Genomic DNA, 16,033 nt, shown 5'->3' with positions numbered 1-16,033 from the left:
ATAGCATCTGTCACTTCCAATTCATTCAGATACTGTTTTTTCAATACCAGTAGACTTCTACCCACTACTGGTGTACTGGTTTTGCCCCTTTGCAGTCATTTTTGACAGTCCGCATGCCCCCCGAATGGTCCTAGGGGCCAGAAAAATGGCCCCTGGACTCACCACAGCTGCCCATGCCTGTTTTAGAGTCTATCATGCCAGTCTATCCATCCAAACCATCTGATCAAGGTAGAGGGCAGTTTTCTCTCTCCTCATTGAGGTCTGGAAGCTTCATGTCCTCCGGGGAACCTCATTGGGGATACTTGAGTGAGAGGCTATTCCATTATCCTCAGGAGCCCCTAGTTTTGATGCCACGCATCAAAAGCTTTGCCTTAGGCATGCTAGTCTGGTCATGATGGCAGCAGTGCTGATGGTGGTAGTATGGCATAGGATGTGTGTGTGTGTGTGTGTGTGTGTATGCACATATCTTGCTCATTCCCTTTCCCCCTCCTTGTGCACCTTTGTTTTCACGAGCTTCAAGTGTGACAAAACCCTTTCTTGGAAAGGTTCCCTTGGAAGGTGCCCAAAAGGGTGCCCAGCTGTTAGTCACCAGACTCCAAGTCAGGTGGCTACTTCAGAGTGGGCTGGACTCACCAGTCCCCATGTGAGTGCACAGAGGAGGTGTGGATGTGTGTGCGCACCTACCGTGTACATATATAGGGGGCCACACTGACAAGCGACACAGTGCAAAGACTTGAGCATCATCAGAAGGAGAGCTTGGGACGCGGAGCACACAGACAGGTAAGGCTTTGCTTGCATTTGAATGGCCAGCCAGCTGCTCCAGTTCTCTTTGTCTTAGGAGAGTGTTTCCATAGCTCTCCAAGACCCTCTTTTGCTCACCCAGAGCTTGGAAACTGAGACATTTTGGTGGGATGGATCTTCTGGGATGTGTGTGTGCTTTTAGACAGGTTAAATGTTGCTTTCCCAGTGACCTCTTCTTTTTCTATCCTGACCTCTCCATCAAGCCGTTGAAAGATGCTTTGCTCTATTCCTGGAGTTGAAAGAATGCACCCTCTTTTCATAGGTTGTGCCCGGGATGATTTGCTCAGGTCTTGCCTTGGAGAAACCAATGCCTTCTTTATTTTTAAAGCCTCTTTGAAAATGCACCGGAGAGTTTATTGTGGGTAGGGGGGAAGCCCGAGGAAAAATTGATCACACCTCCAAAAGAGAGAAAGACCAATTTCTCTAACCTATTAGGTGGCATGGAGTGGTATTTTGCTAGCAACACTAGTGCATTGTTTTAAAAAGGAGGAGAAATTCTGCTTTAAAAAGGAGAAAATATGCTTTTAAAAGAATTTACTAGTGCGTTGCTTTAAAAAAATGAATTCTTTGTTTATTTTTTAAAAGAGCTTTTACACACAGACACACAAATAAATAATGAAACATCTTTTTCTGCTTTTCCATCGATCTATCTTTCCCACCCGGCTTTCGGCTGGTCAGTTTTCAGCCCATTTGTTTACATAAAACTGGCTCTTATTTTTTATGGAAACAAATCCCATGCTCTTTTCCGTCGCTCCTGCTTGCTTTTGTTTCCTTCTCTTATCAAAAGTACGGTTCGCATTAAACAGCCGTACGTGGCAAAATGTAATCCGTCCAAACGGCAAGTGGAACTTTTTGTGGTATTTTAGCACAGTCCCCTCAAATATAGCAGTTCAGACTCCCGTGCAATTTCGCCCAGCACAGCAGCTTCTACCTCTCTCCTTTGTAGGGAAAAAAATTACTCCAAATCCTCATTTATGATATAGATTCCCCGGGATGATTGTACACTTGCAGAAGCGCAAGCAGCGGCGTGTGCATCCGATCGGAAAATTGACGATAATTGGCTAAATTACACGGTGCAGGGCAAGCGTCAAACAAAGACCCAAAAGCCTCCAGCCCCCAAAAGACACATTCTGAAAGGCAGGGAAGTGTCAAGAAAAGTCATGCCTTGCCGGGCAGAATTCACATTCTGCCACCCTGGTTTCTTTTGTTCTGCAATACATGCCTTTCTGATTATTATTTTTATCATCTCTTTCTCTGTGGCTTTTTGGGAAAGCATTGCTCTTAATTCCATTGCGTTTATGACTAAATCCTCCATGTCCCATAAATGAAGTTCCAAAGTTGTTGGGTTGGGGGCTGATTTTGGTCAATAAATGGGATGTGGTTGAAAATCTCTATTTCCGGGAAATAAAACTAAAGGAACTTTGAACGGGGAGGTTTTTAAAGCAGCACGTCTGCCATTGTATTTTCCTGGGACGATTCACTTTCTCTTTTAGATAGATATGGTTTTTAGAAAGGGATAACACATAATAGAAAATTTCATGAGAATAGAGCAATAAGCTCCATGGAAAAATCAATGGGATCACCTTTCAAGGGGATGTGTTGGCATTTGGGGATGTAAGTTCGTAACCTGACCACTAGACAAGGAGGCTCAGAGCACTTTCCCAGAGAAAAGCAGGAAGGCTAAAATAATAAATAAATAAATAAATAAATAAATAAAAATTATTTATATCCCGCCTCTCTATCAAAGATAATCGAGGTATTTTGCATAAATACTCTAAAGGCACCAGATCCTGTCTGATCTTGGAAGCTAAGCAGGATCTACCCTGGTTAGTACTTGGCTGGGAGATTGCCAACGAATATCAGGTGCTGTAAACTATTTTTCAGAGGAAGGAACTGACAAAACCCCCTCAAAGTAGTCCTTGCCTAAGAAAACCCTATGAAATTCATGGGGTTGCCATAAGTAGACAGGTGGCTTGGAGGCACATTTGTTGTTGTTGTTGTGTGCCTTCAAGTCATTTTTGACTTATGGCAACCCTAAGGTGAACCTATCATGCCATTTTCTTAGCAAGTTTCTTCACAGGAGGTTCACCATTGCCATCCTCTGAGGCTGAGAGAGTGTGACTTACCCAGGGTCACCCAGTAGATTTCCCTGGCTAAGCGAGGATTCGAACCCTGTTCTCAAACCACTACACACACTGGCACGCACACACACACACACAATACAGGAAGACTGTAACAGTGTCTTCTAGAGAGAACAAAGGAATGAGTGGTGACATAATAGCTATCTTTAAATATCCGAAAGTATGCAGCAAGCTTGTTTTCTGCTGCTCCAGAAACTAGAACACGATCCAATGGATTCAAATTTAAAGAAGAGAGATTCCATCTAAACATCAGGAAGAATATGTTGACTGTAAGAGCTGTTCAGCAGTCAGATAGACTGCCTTGGAGGGTGGTGGACTCTCCTTCTTTAGAGGTTTTCAAACAGAGATTGGTTGGTCATCTTTCAGGAGTGCTTTTGTTGTGGATTTCTGCATGGCAGAAGGGATTGTCTTGATGATCCTTAGGATCTCTTCCAACTCCAGGTTTCCATTATTTCAAAGCAGGGCTATTCAGAGTGGTACTCAGTGGAGTGATGCCAGTCCACAAGTTAGTTATGGTTCCTTGTGAGTTTCCAGATAGGAAGGAAGGAAGGAAGGAAGGAAGGAAGGAAGGAAGGGTTGTAATGAATGGGCATTGGCATGGTGCTTGTCCCTGGCATACTGGGAGCAGAGAATGGTGCCATTCCTGAGATAGCATGAGAAACATATAAATATAAAAGTATATAAAAGACTGTGTTCAAATGTGCCATCCTAGTTACAACCATCTTTTAAAATTTTCTTCCCTTGGTCATAATTTTCTGCTAATGATGAGACCCTCAGCAAACTCCCTGCAAAGCTTTATATCTTAAAATAAAAATGGGAAGCTGTATTTATCCATCTGCCAATATATATGGGGAAGGAAGAGATGGCTATAGGTGATTTTTAGCAGGGTTATTTCTCTTTCCCAAAGCTGTCCTCCTAAGCAGTCTTAAAAGGAAGGGGGTCCCTTTCTCTCCTAGCTAAAAACCATACAAACCTAGCCAAAAATTAAATGATGTGGCAGAATTATTATTATTATTATTATTATTATTATTATTATTATTAACCTTTATTTATAAAGTGCTGTAAATTTACACAGTGCTGTACATACAATCTTTTTAATTGGACGGTTCCCTGCCCTAAGGCTTACAATCTAAAAAGACACGGCACAGAAGGAGAAGGGGAAGGGGATGAGGGCCAACAGTTCTTCTCTACCTTCGAGGCCTGGATCAGGGGAGATGGACTGGAGGGAGGACATAGCAATACAGGAAATGATTCAATAAAACAGGCAACAAAGGAACATCAAATAGCAAGTGACAATTATGCAATGCCTGGGAAGGCTTCTCTGAACAGGATGGTCTTCAACTCTGTTTTGAAGCTGGTTAAAGAAGTGATGGCCCTTGTGTCTCGCGGGGGAAGAAGGTTCCAGGAGTGAGGGGCAGCAAGTGAAAAGGGGCGAATTCGAGATGGGGCAGAGGAAATCATGGGCTGGGACAGCAGGCCTTGACTACCAGAACGGAGGGCCCTGGTGGGAAGGTGAGGAGAAAGAAGGTCTGAATGAAACACAATGCTTGACAGTGCCATAAGAATATAATAAAGAAATGTCTCGTGGTGCTGGCCGGTGCTTCCTTGTCAGTGCGGCTGTGAATCCATTCCGGTTTTGGGTCTGAACTTGAAAGGAGATGTGCATTTTGCTGAACCGATTGTGATTAGGTTGTACACCTTGAATCACAGTTCTTTTAATGTTTGGACTTAAACTCAGGGCAGATTTACCACCCCAGTAACCCAGGAGCCAACCAGTTTGTTGGATCTGAGCATAAGTGGATCCAATCCAGGGGCCAGTTTCCCACCGTTCCAAAGTAGATGTCTCCAGGAAGCCCATAAGAAGCCCATATTGTGCCAGGGATGAGCACCATGCCTTCCTTCCTTCCTTCCTTCCTTCCTTCCTTCCTTCCTTCCTCTCTTTCTCCATGCCTCAGTCAATTGCTCTTCAGAGGCACACACTGTACTAGTTGCAGCCACGGACGGACTAGCCATGAGTCATGTTGCACCATTCAAGCTTCCCTGGATGACTCTGATGGGTTGTTATATTATGCATGCAGATGACAATTGGGTTGTAATATTATGCATATAGAGGCCAGTGTGGTGCAGTAGTCTGAGCATTGGATTATGACTTTGGAGATCAGGGTTTGAATCCCCGCATGGCCATGGAAACCCACCAGGTGACCTTGGACAAGTCACACTCTCTCAGCCTCAGGAGAAGGCAATGGCAAACCCCCTCTGAAGAAACCTGCCGAGAAAATCCTGTGATAGGTTTGCCTTAGCATTTAGGATTTACATTTCCATACTGCTTAATAATGAATGAAGCACTCTCTAAGTAGTTTACAAAGTATTAGCCAATTGCCCCCAACAAGCCAGGGATTCATTTTACTGACCTAGGAAAGGATGGAAGGCTGCATCAACCTGGAGCCCTGGGATCGAACTCACAGCCTTGTGGCTGCAGGGCTGGCATTTAACCACTGCGATAACAGGGTCCCTTAGGGTTGTCATAAGTTGGAAAGGACTTGAACACAACAACAACAACAACATGACAAATACAGGTTAGGTTTCCTTTATCCTTTGGGACCAGTCATATTTGGGATTTGGGATTTTTCTGGATTTTGGAATACAGCTTGAGTCTCCCTCATAAAGAATTCCAAAATCATCCAAAACCCTCAACTTTTTCCATGGGTGGTTGGGATAGGGACACCTTTGCTTTCTGATGGTTCAGTTTACACAAACTTTGTTTAATGCGCAAAATTATTTAAAATGCTGTATAACTTTACTTTCAGGCTATGTATATAAAGTGTATAAAGAATTTGGTGTTTAGACTTGGGCCCTATGTCCAAGATTACGCAATATGTACATACAATCGGCCCTCAGGAGATTCACTGTTAGATTACATTATTACCAAATGTAACGAGCTATCCAAGGCACTAAAGAGTAGAGCGCTGCAATACCTTGGAGGGCTTTGAAGCTACCGAGTAGGTTGCCAGGGCCAAGCAGGGATTTGAATTCGGGTCTCCAGAGTTGTAGTTCAATACTCAACCCACTATGCCACTTTGGGTCTCATGTGCTCTAATTGCAGAATATGAAATGGCCCTTGGGGACAGAGAAGCTGGTCTACTGAAGCAAAAGAGATGTGACCCTCTCCAAGCTGTTCTAAACTGGCTGTAGATTTAGGCCTCTCCAAGGATCCATTTGGTACCATAAGCTGACACACATAATTGTAATCAATATTTATAAGCTCGATGGGCTTTGTTTGTGTTTCTTGTGTGCCTTCAAGTCATTTCTTACTTATGGCAACCCTAAGGTGAACTTATCATGGGGTTTTCTGGGCAAAATTTGTTAAGAGGAGGTTTGTCATTGCCCTCCCCTGAGGCTGAGAGAGCATAACTTGTCCAAAGTCAGCTGGGAACTGAACCTGGTCTCCAGAGTCACTGTCCAACACTCAAACCACTATGAGAGGGTAAATGTTGATTGAATATTATAAGGATATTCTTCTGGAGGCAGTGTGGTGTGGTGGTTTGAGCATTGGACTATGACTCTGGAAGCCAGGGTTCGAATCCCGGCTTGGCCATGAAAACCCACTGGGTGAACTTGGGCAAGTCGCTTTCTCTCAGCCTCTCTGAAGAAGCTTGGCAAGAAAACCCTGTGATAGGTTCACCTTAGAGTCACCATAAGTCAAAAGTGACGTGAAGGCACACAACAACAATAGCATTACTCCGGTTTTGAGGTCCCTCCACTGGCTGCCTATCAGCTTCCGGGCCCAGTACAAGGTGTTGGTTATCACCTTTAAAGCCCTAAATGGCTTGGGTCCAAGCTATCTCAGGGACCGCCTCCTCCCGTACAATCCTCCCCGCGCTCTCCGGTCCTCTGGGAGGAACTTACTACAGCCTCTAAAATCTAGGCTTGCGGCGACCTCCCAGAGGGCGTTCTCTGCTGTCGCCCCCAAACTCTGGAACGACCTGCCGAATGAGATCCGTCAGATAACATCATTAGACAGCTTTAAAAAAGCGGTCAAGACGGATCTCTTCCGGCAGGCCTTTCCAGATTAACCATCCCGGCCCAGGTTCCCTGATTCCCTCATTCCTCCCGTGGCTCCATCTTAGTGATGGTTGAGGATCAACAGAGGGATATCAGGGTTTTTAGTTTTAATTGCTGTTTTTATGCTTGATATTGTGTTTTTAATATGCTATACTATTTAATACTGTCTTAAGGGGGGGAGGGATAAAGGGTTTTTAATTGTCATATTTTATATTTTACTGTTGTTAACCGCCCGGATTGGTTTGCCAGAGGGCGGTATACAAATAAATATTATTATTATTATTATTATTAAGAGGATGCTTCTTGACATTGAGTGTGGTATGGTAATGAAACCAATTGCACAGAGAGGTTATGAAGTCTCCTTCTCTGGACATCTTCAAAAGAAGATGGGCATGCTTTCTCTGGAGACCCTTCACTGAGTAGTGGAGGAGGACCTAATGGCTTTGGAGTCCCTTCCAACTCTAGGGGTGCGTCTACAGTGTAGATATAATGCCGTTTTGGTTCCACTTTAATGGCAAAGGCTCCATCCTACAGAATCTTAGGATTTGTACTTTTGTGAGTTGTCAGCACTCTTAGGCAGAGAAGGCTAAAGACCTTGTGAAACTACAGATTCAAGGATGGAATTACAGCAATTAAACTGGTGTCCAACTGCACTATTTCTTCAGTGTAGATACACCCAAAGCCTGCAAAACTATGAAACAGAAGACAGAGAGTCCTCCTACTTACCATCACCCCTTCCCTTATTACAACATCACCATTATCATCACCACCACCACCATCATTGTTAATGCTCTCCTGCTTGTTTCCACTTTTCCCCCCCAAAGCTCAAAGTCACATATCTTGCTCTCTTTCTCTCTCATGGGTCCTTATCCACCCAACATCCCTTTGAGGTAGGCTTGAATGAGACCAATTGAATGGGCTCAAGGCCACCCAGCAAGTTGAGTCACTAAATGGAGATATATTGGCCTGTCTGCTTCTGTATTTAAATATCAGTATCCTGTGCTACATCCAAAGATCTTAATCAAACCAATTGACGCTGTTTAAAACCATTCAAACCAATAACAATAATTTAAATGGATTCAAAGCAGAAACAAGACAGTTTAAAAACCAATTGAAGCTGTTGAAAACAATTTAAAACCACTCGTCTGTGCAGACTGGGATGGCATCAATTAGGCTGGAAAAACTTTAATAAAAAGCCAGGATTTCACTTGGTGCCGGAGTGACACCCACCCAGATTTTAATTTGGGACCCCCACGTTTTGGACTGCACTACACTGCAACAAGCCAAGGTTCAAATCCATGCTCAGCCATGGAGGCAAGTCACATTCTCTCAGCCTCAGAGGGAGGCAATGGTGGCAGCTGAAGAAACCCGACCAGAAAACCCCTGGGAGAGGATCTCTATAACTCAAAGGCTGCATCCATACTGCAGAAATAATCCGGTTTGACACTGCTTTAAATGACATGGCTCAATGCTATGGAATTCTGGAATTTGTGTTTGGTGAGAGCTTTAGCCTTCTCTTTCAGATTGCTCCAGTGCCATTATTGAGCGCATTTAGCTGGCCTGGATCTGATGTATGGTTTTAATTTGTAATTTTGAAATGTTTTTACTGAAGTTTTATTTATGTATTGCAATTTTTACCCTGTATTTTGTATTTGTCATTGCAATTCTTATCTGTACACCGCTATGATCAACGCAGAATAGCGGTTTATAAATAAAACTTATTAGTATTACTTATTATTATTATAACAAACTACAAATCCCCAAATTCCATAGCATTGAGCCATGGCAGCTAAAGTGGATTACTTTTGCAATGCAGCCAAACTCAACTTGAAGGCACTTAGCAACAACAGCTTTGGACAGATAATACTGTGTATTGGTTTGAGTGTTGGACTAGGGAGTTTATCAGACAAGGGAAATTGGAAGTATAAGCCAATGGCAATCCGAACACAATCATGGGGCTTAATGTTATTGCGTGATACCACACACAATTTCAGGCAATGGGAAGTCAGACATCTTGGAGATGGAACCCAAGTCTAGACACAAAATTCATTTCATATACACATAGCCTGAAAGTAATTTTATACAATACAGTCAGCTCTCCATATCCACAGATTTTTTTTTTTTATCCATGGATTCAAGCATCCACAGCCTAAAAATATTTTAAAAATATATAAATCCCCAAAAGCAAACCTTGATTTTGCCATTATATATCAGGGACAGCATTTTCCTACCTTGTTGTATTTAATGGGACATGAGGATCCACAAATTTTGGTAATTTTTGCTCTGGATACCAAGGGGCCAATGTATTTTTAAATAATTTCATGCACGAAGCAGTTTGTGAGCACTGAACCATCAGAAAGCAAGGGTGTTGCTATCTCACCCATTCTTATAAAACGTTTTGGTTTTCAGAGTATTTCGGATATTGGAATCAAACTGTATAAGGGAACAGACCTTACTGCCATAGAAAGAGAGCAAAGAGTGGGGATAACCCTGGAAGAAAACATCATAACTTGAGAGCAGTCTTTACTTAAGGCCCTCTTTCCTTAAGAGGCTTGTAAATGTGAAGCTTTCTTTATCCAAATTGGGTGGGGATTCTGGGAGATGTAGTCCAAAAAAAAAAAAAAGAAGAAGACTTCCCCAAGCTTGCAAGGAACCACGCAGGTCAGGCAGTCCAGTCTTCTGACTCAATTATAAGGGCTCCATTGCACCAAAGGCTGGTTAATGGTTGTGACCAGGCTGCATTAAGTGAGTCATTAGCAAGCTCTGCTTCATTGCCACTCCTTAAGTGCTTGGAATGAGCAAAGGCACTTGGAGTGGGTTGCAACGCATGAGTATTTCCAGAGCAAAAAGAAATCAGAGAGACAGAAACCAAAGCCTTTCCCCTTTTCTATGTAGTACTTAAGCAATCGAACCCAAAGGGTGCTTGGCAATGGCTCCTCTTCATCCTGGAGAGAAGTGACCAGTGGGGTGCCACAGCCTTTGACAAGCTTCCCCATGATATCCTTAGCAGCTTAGCAGCTTCATTTATATACCTCTTCATACTGAACTAAGCAGTCTCTAAGCAGTTTACAACTAGGCTTGCCATATCTCACCTGGGGGCGGGCTGCACGGTCCCACCCCGGTTTGGCCCCACCCCCGGGAAGCCCCCCAGTGAGGCCCTGGAGGCGGCTCCGCGATCGCGGAGTCCTCCAAGGCCTCTCTGGGGCTTGGGAGACACTGTCTCCCGGGCCCCAGTGAGGCCCTGGAAGCGGCTCCGTGGTCGGAGCTCCGGCCGCAGGGTCCTCCAAGGCCTCCGCGAGGCAGGGGAGGAGGAGGCCGCCTGCCATTGCGGCAATTGCTGCGATGAGGAGCGGCCCCCGCTTCCTACCTGGCCTGGGAGCAGGCTGAGGCTTCCTCCCAAGCTGGGAAGGAGGAGGAGGACAAGGTTTAAAAATGTAGGACCTTTTTTTTTAAATTTCCTGGCCAGGAAATAAAAAAAAGTCCTACATTTTTAAACCTTGTCCTACATTTGTCGCGGTTTGGAGGTCCTCAGCTATGGCAACCCTATTTACAACTGTAAGCTAATTGCCCCCAACAACCTGGGTACTAACGGAAGGATGCCAGGCTGAGTCGACCCTGAGCTCCTGGCTGGGACTGAACTCACTAAATTATGCTTTGTAAGTGAGTGGCTGCATACAGGCATTTAACCACTAAGCTTCCAGGGCTCCTTGCAAAAAAGTTAGTAAAATGCTGCTAGACAATGCAACTGTTAGGTGGATCTGTAGTTGGTTGTCCTGCTGAACCCAAAGGGTGCCCCGCAATGGATCCTCTCCTTCATCCTGGAGAGAAGTGACCAGTGGGGTGCCACATCGTTCTCTCCTGGGCCAGTGTTATTCAACGTCTTTATCAATTACTTGGATGATGGAATAGAGAGTGTACTTATCAAATTTGCAAATGACAGAAGTAAAGATGTGCAAACAATTCAGTACTTATTGACAAACCATTGCCCACCATCCAAGTGTATTATAAGACTACCCATTCATCTGTATTGCAGTTCTTACATACATATCATGAATAATAATAATAATAATAATAATAATAATAATAAATAAAAGTTTTATTTTTATACCACCCTTCTTCAAATCAGGGCGGTGTACAACAAAGTCATATAAAAACAGTAGACACTAAGCCAATACAAATACAAAATCCGTATACAAAGAGCTAGACATTTTAAAAACATTGCAACCTCATGCCAGTCTACAGTGCTGGCGGGGGGGGGGGGAGAATAATAGTCTAGGGGGAAATATTCAGGGGTAAGCCTGACCGAATAAATAGGTTTTTAAATGATACTACTCCTCTTAAAAAAAGAACTATTCTGTCCATTCTATTTATCTTGTTTTCTTCTAAAAAAAACTTTTGAGAAATAGCTACAGACTAAATCAGGTTTTAGTTTAAACATAGTATCATAGAATCATAAAATCACAGGCAGAAAGACATAGTCAAAGCACTTCTTGGACATATGATGATGGGACATGGCTCACTAGAAAAGAAAGCCATCCTTGGTAAGGTGGAATTCAGGAGGAAAAGAGGAAGATTGCATGCCAGATGGATGGACTCCATCATGAAAGTCATAAATGAAGTCTGCAAGACCTGGGCAGAATGGTCAGGGCTAGGGGGACTTGGAAGTCTCTCATTCATGGGGTCACCATAAGTTGAAGTTTCCTGACCTAAGGCTTGGCTTCCCCATCAGCAAATGACTCAATGGTTCTTCTCCAGATGAAGGACCAGTAATTGATTCATGTTAAACATAACAATGGCGAGAATGACAATGATTATGGTGGCGGTGGGATGATGATAATGATGATCATGATGATGCATTGAAGTTGCTGGGTCTGGGATGTACAAAGGGATGACTTCTCCCACACTTATTCCATGGTTCCCAGCACTGACTGAAACCAAGAAGACTGATAGTCTGACATCCAAATTTCAGTCCCAAGTAGAGTTCATCTATTAAATCACGAAAAGCCTGCCATGTCAACACTTATATTAATTCAATGGACCTGCACTAGTTAGAATTAACAGCCTGAATCCTGCATCAGTTATGGATGAGTACATCTACTGTAGGTGACTGTTCTGCAGTCATGATTGGGACAAATGTCTTTCAAGTCTTCCTGTACATGGATTTAAATTGATGTAATGCTTAAAGGACAAGAGGCTGCCATTAGAACTGAATATGAAGAAACAGAATGGTTCCCAATTGGCAAAGGGGTCAGGAAAGGTTGCATATTATCACCCTATTAATTCAACCTGTATGCAGAAAATATCATACGAAGAACAGGCTTAGACTCAGAGGCAGGAGGAGTGAATCATAGAATCATAGTGTTGGAAGAGACCGCACAGGCCATCCAGTCCAACCCCCTGCCATGTAGGAAATCCAAATCAAAGCATCCCCAACAGACGGCCATCTAGCCTCTGCTTAAAGATCTCCAGGGAAGGAGACTCCACTACCCTCCGAGGAAGGAGTGTGTTCCACTGTCGAACAGCCCTCACTGTCAGGAAGTTCCTCCTAATGTTGAGCTGGAATCTCTTTTCCTGTAGCTTGCATCCATTGCTCTGGGTCCTGTTCTCTGGAGCAGCAGAAAAAAAGCTTGCTCCCTCCTCAATATGACATCCTTTCAAATATTTAAACAGGGCTATCATATCACCTCTTAACCTTCTTTTCTCTAGGCTAAACATCCCCAGCTCCCTGAGTCATTCCTCATAGGGCAAAGTTTCCAGACCTTTCACCATTTTAGTCGCCCTCCTCTGGACATGCTCCAGTTTCTCAATGTCCTTTTTGAATTGTGGTGCCCAGAACTGGACACAATATTCCAGGTGGGGCTTGACCAGAGCAGAATACAGTGGCACTATTACTTCCCTTGATCTAGACACTATACTTCTATTGATGCAGCCTAAAATCGCATTGGCCTTTTTAGCTGCCGCATCGCACTGTTGACTCATGTTCAACTTGTGGTCTACTTGGACTTTCCCTTTCACACGTAGTTTCATTCAGCCAGGTGTCTCCCATCCTATATCTGTGCATTTCATTTTTCTGCCCTAAGTGCAGTACCTTACATTTCTCTGTGTTGAATTTCATTTTGTTAGCTTTGGCCCAGCTTTCTAGTCTATTCAGATCATTTTCAATGTTGATCCTGTCCTCTGGAGTATTAGCTATTCCTCCTAATTTGGTGTCATCTGCAAATTTGATAAGTATACTCCCAATTCTGTAATCTGGGTCATTGATAAAGATGTTGAATAGCACTGGGCCCAGGACAGAGCCCTGTGGGACCCCACTGGTCACTTCTCTCCAGGATGAAAAAGAGCCATTGCTGACCACACTTTGGGTTCGGCCGGTCAACCAATTACAGATCCATTTAACAGTTACTTTGTCTAGCCCACCTTTTACAAGCTTGTTTGCAAGAATGTCATGGGAAACCTTGTCAAAGGCCTTACTGAAATCAAGATATACTATATCCACAGCATTCCCTTCATCTACCAAGATGGTCATTTTATCAAAGAAAGAGATTAGGTTTGTCTGGCATGACTTCTTTCTCTGAAACCCATGTTGACTTTTTGTGATTATGGCATTGCCTTCTAGATGTTCACAGACTCTCTGTTTAATGATCTGCTCCAGAATCTTTACTGGGATTGATGTCAGACTAACTGGACGATAATTGTTGGGATCTTCTTTTTTCCCCTTTTTGAAGATTGGGACAACGTTTGCCATCCTCCAGTCTGCTGGGACTTCTCCTGTTCTCCAGGAGTTCTCAAAGATTATTGCCAATGGCTCCGATATTACTTTTGCCAGTTCTTTTAATATCCTTGGATGGAGTTCATCTGGTCCTGGAGTCTTAATTTCATCTAGATTAACAAGGTATTCCTCTACTATCTCTTTACTTATTCTGTCCTCTGCTCCATTATCCTCAGGTTGAGCACCCTTTGCCTTTTCTGAGAAGACTGAGGCAAAGAAGGTGTTGAGTAATTCTGCCTTTTCTCTGTCTCCTGTTAGCATTTTGCCATCTTCTCCACGCAGTGGCCCTACCGTTTCCTTCTTCTTCCTTTTGCTGCAGACATATCCAAAAAATCCCTTTTTATTGTTCTTAACCTCTCTAGCAAGCCTGAGTTCATTCTGCGCTTTAGCTTTTCTGACTTTACCCCTACACATGCCTGCTATTTCTTTGAATTCCTTTTTTGTGATTTCCCCCTTTTTCTATTTCTTATACATGTTCCGTTTCAAACTCATCTCAGTTGAAAGTTCCTTAGTCATCCATCCTGGTTTCTTGAGACACCTCCCGTTTTTCTTTCTCACTGGAACTGTTTGAAATTGTGCCTTCAGTATCTCCCTTTTGAGAAAGTCCCATCCGTCCTGAACTCCTTTATCTTTTAGTATTTCTGACCATGGAATCGCCCTCAATACTTCTCTAAGTTTACTGAAATCCGCTCTCCTAAAGTCTAGGATGCGTGTCTGACTCTGCCTGGCTTCTCCTTTCCATTGTATAACAAACTCCAGGAGAACATGGTAACTTCCACCTAATGATCCCACCACTTGCACCCCATTAACCAAGTCATCCTTGTTGGTTAGGATCAGATCTAAAATAGCTGACCCCCTTGTTGCCTCTTCCACCTTTTGGACCATGAAATTGTCTTCCAGGCAAGTGAGGAATTTGCTAGACCTTGAGGATTTTGCTGAGTTTGACTTCCAGCAAATATCAGGGTAGTTGAAGTCTCCCATCACTACTACATCTCTCTTTTCTGACTGTGTAGTCATCTGTTCTAGAAAGATACCATCCAATTCCTCAGTCTGACTTGGGGGTCTGTAGTAGACTCCCACCGTAACACCCTTGTTGTTTCCCTCCCCTTTGATTCTTATCCAGATGCTCCCCACCTGGCTTCCATGATTGATGTCCTGGATCTCTTCACTGGTGTAAATATCTCTGACATATAGTGCTATTCCTCCTCCTTTCCTGTTTGGCCTATCTCTCTTAAAAAGGTTATACCCCTCTATTTCCACATTCCAATCATGAGACTCATCCCACCAGGTTTCAGTGATGCCTATTATATCATATTTGCTTTGTTGTACTAGGAGTTCGAGTTCATCTTGCTTATTTCCCATGCTCTGTGCATTAGTGTAGAGACATCGCAGACCATGGGTCCCATTTACTTGCTGCTTGTGCAAGTTTTTTTGCCTCCCACTGTTGGATTCTTGCACTTTTTTTTCTTGTTTCCTCTATGTCTGTTTGACTATTTTCTCCAGACCTTTTGCCTTCCTTAATATTATCTCCCTTCCCCACGGAACTCAGTTTAAAGCCCTCCTGATCAAGTTCTTGAGACCGTTGGCAAAAACATTTCTTCCAACTGGCGTGAGATGCAACCCGTCTGTTGCAAGAAGTCCCTCCTCATGGAACCGCAACCCATGATCGAAGAATCCAAATCCTTCTCGGCAGCACCATCTGCGGAGCCAGTTGTTCACATCTGCTATTTTCCTCTCCCTTCCTGGACCATGCCCTTCAACTGGCAGAATAGACAAGATGACAACCTGTACATCCATTCCTTTCAGCTTCCTACCAAGCGCCTCGTAATCCCTTTTGATGTTCTGCAGGCTGTGTCTTGCAGTATCATTGGTTCCCACGTGGACCAAAAGGAAGGGGTATTGGTCAGTAGGCTTGACCAGTCTTGTCAGCCTCTCTGTCACATCACGGATCTTTGCCCCTGGAAGACAACACACCTCTCAAGACATCTTGTCAGGCCTACAAATCACTGCTTCTGTACCCCTCAGCAAGGAGTCCCCCACTACGACCACACGCCTCCTCCGAGGCTTAGCAGCGACTGTTCCCGCGGGTGGGACTCTCAGGCTCCCCTGCTCCGTCCCTGAAGTCTGTCCATGCTGCTCTTCTTCATCCTCCTTGATAAGGGAAAGAGCTTAGAATCGATTCTCTAGCTGCAAGTTCCCCGAACAATCCCTTCTTGGCCTACTTCTCTGTGTGACATTCCTCTAGCTGTCTGCCTCCTGT

The 16,033-nt window shown here is 43.8% G+C and overlaps 1 protein-coding gene across 1 annotated transcript in view; it reads left to right on the top strand.

Annotated features, from left to right (window-relative positions):
- Positions 1 to 727: 727 nt before the first annotated feature.
- LOC149310337 (prepronociceptin-like) overlaps positions 728 to 16,033 on the top strand; it is a 55,871-nt gene continuing 40,565 nt past the window's right edge. Inside the window, exon 1 of the mRNA XM_089528269.1 lies at positions 728 to 780. The gene's annotated coding sequence lies outside the window, so the exon portion shown is untranslated. The remainder of the gene's footprint in view (positions 781 to 16,033) is intronic.

Source organism: Sceloporus occidentalis, unplaced genomic scaffold (assembly GCF_023333645.1).
Source record: "Sceloporus occidentalis isolate IW3139 unplaced genomic scaffold, rSceOcc1.0.p SCAF_6, whole genome shotgun sequence".
NCBI classification, from domain to species: Eukaryota; Metazoa; Chordata; class Lepidosauria; order Squamata; family Phrynosomatidae; genus Sceloporus; species Sceloporus occidentalis.
The sequence above is the reverse complement of the archived record's forward strand: the minus strand, read 5'-3'. Positions and strand labels throughout refer to the sequence as shown.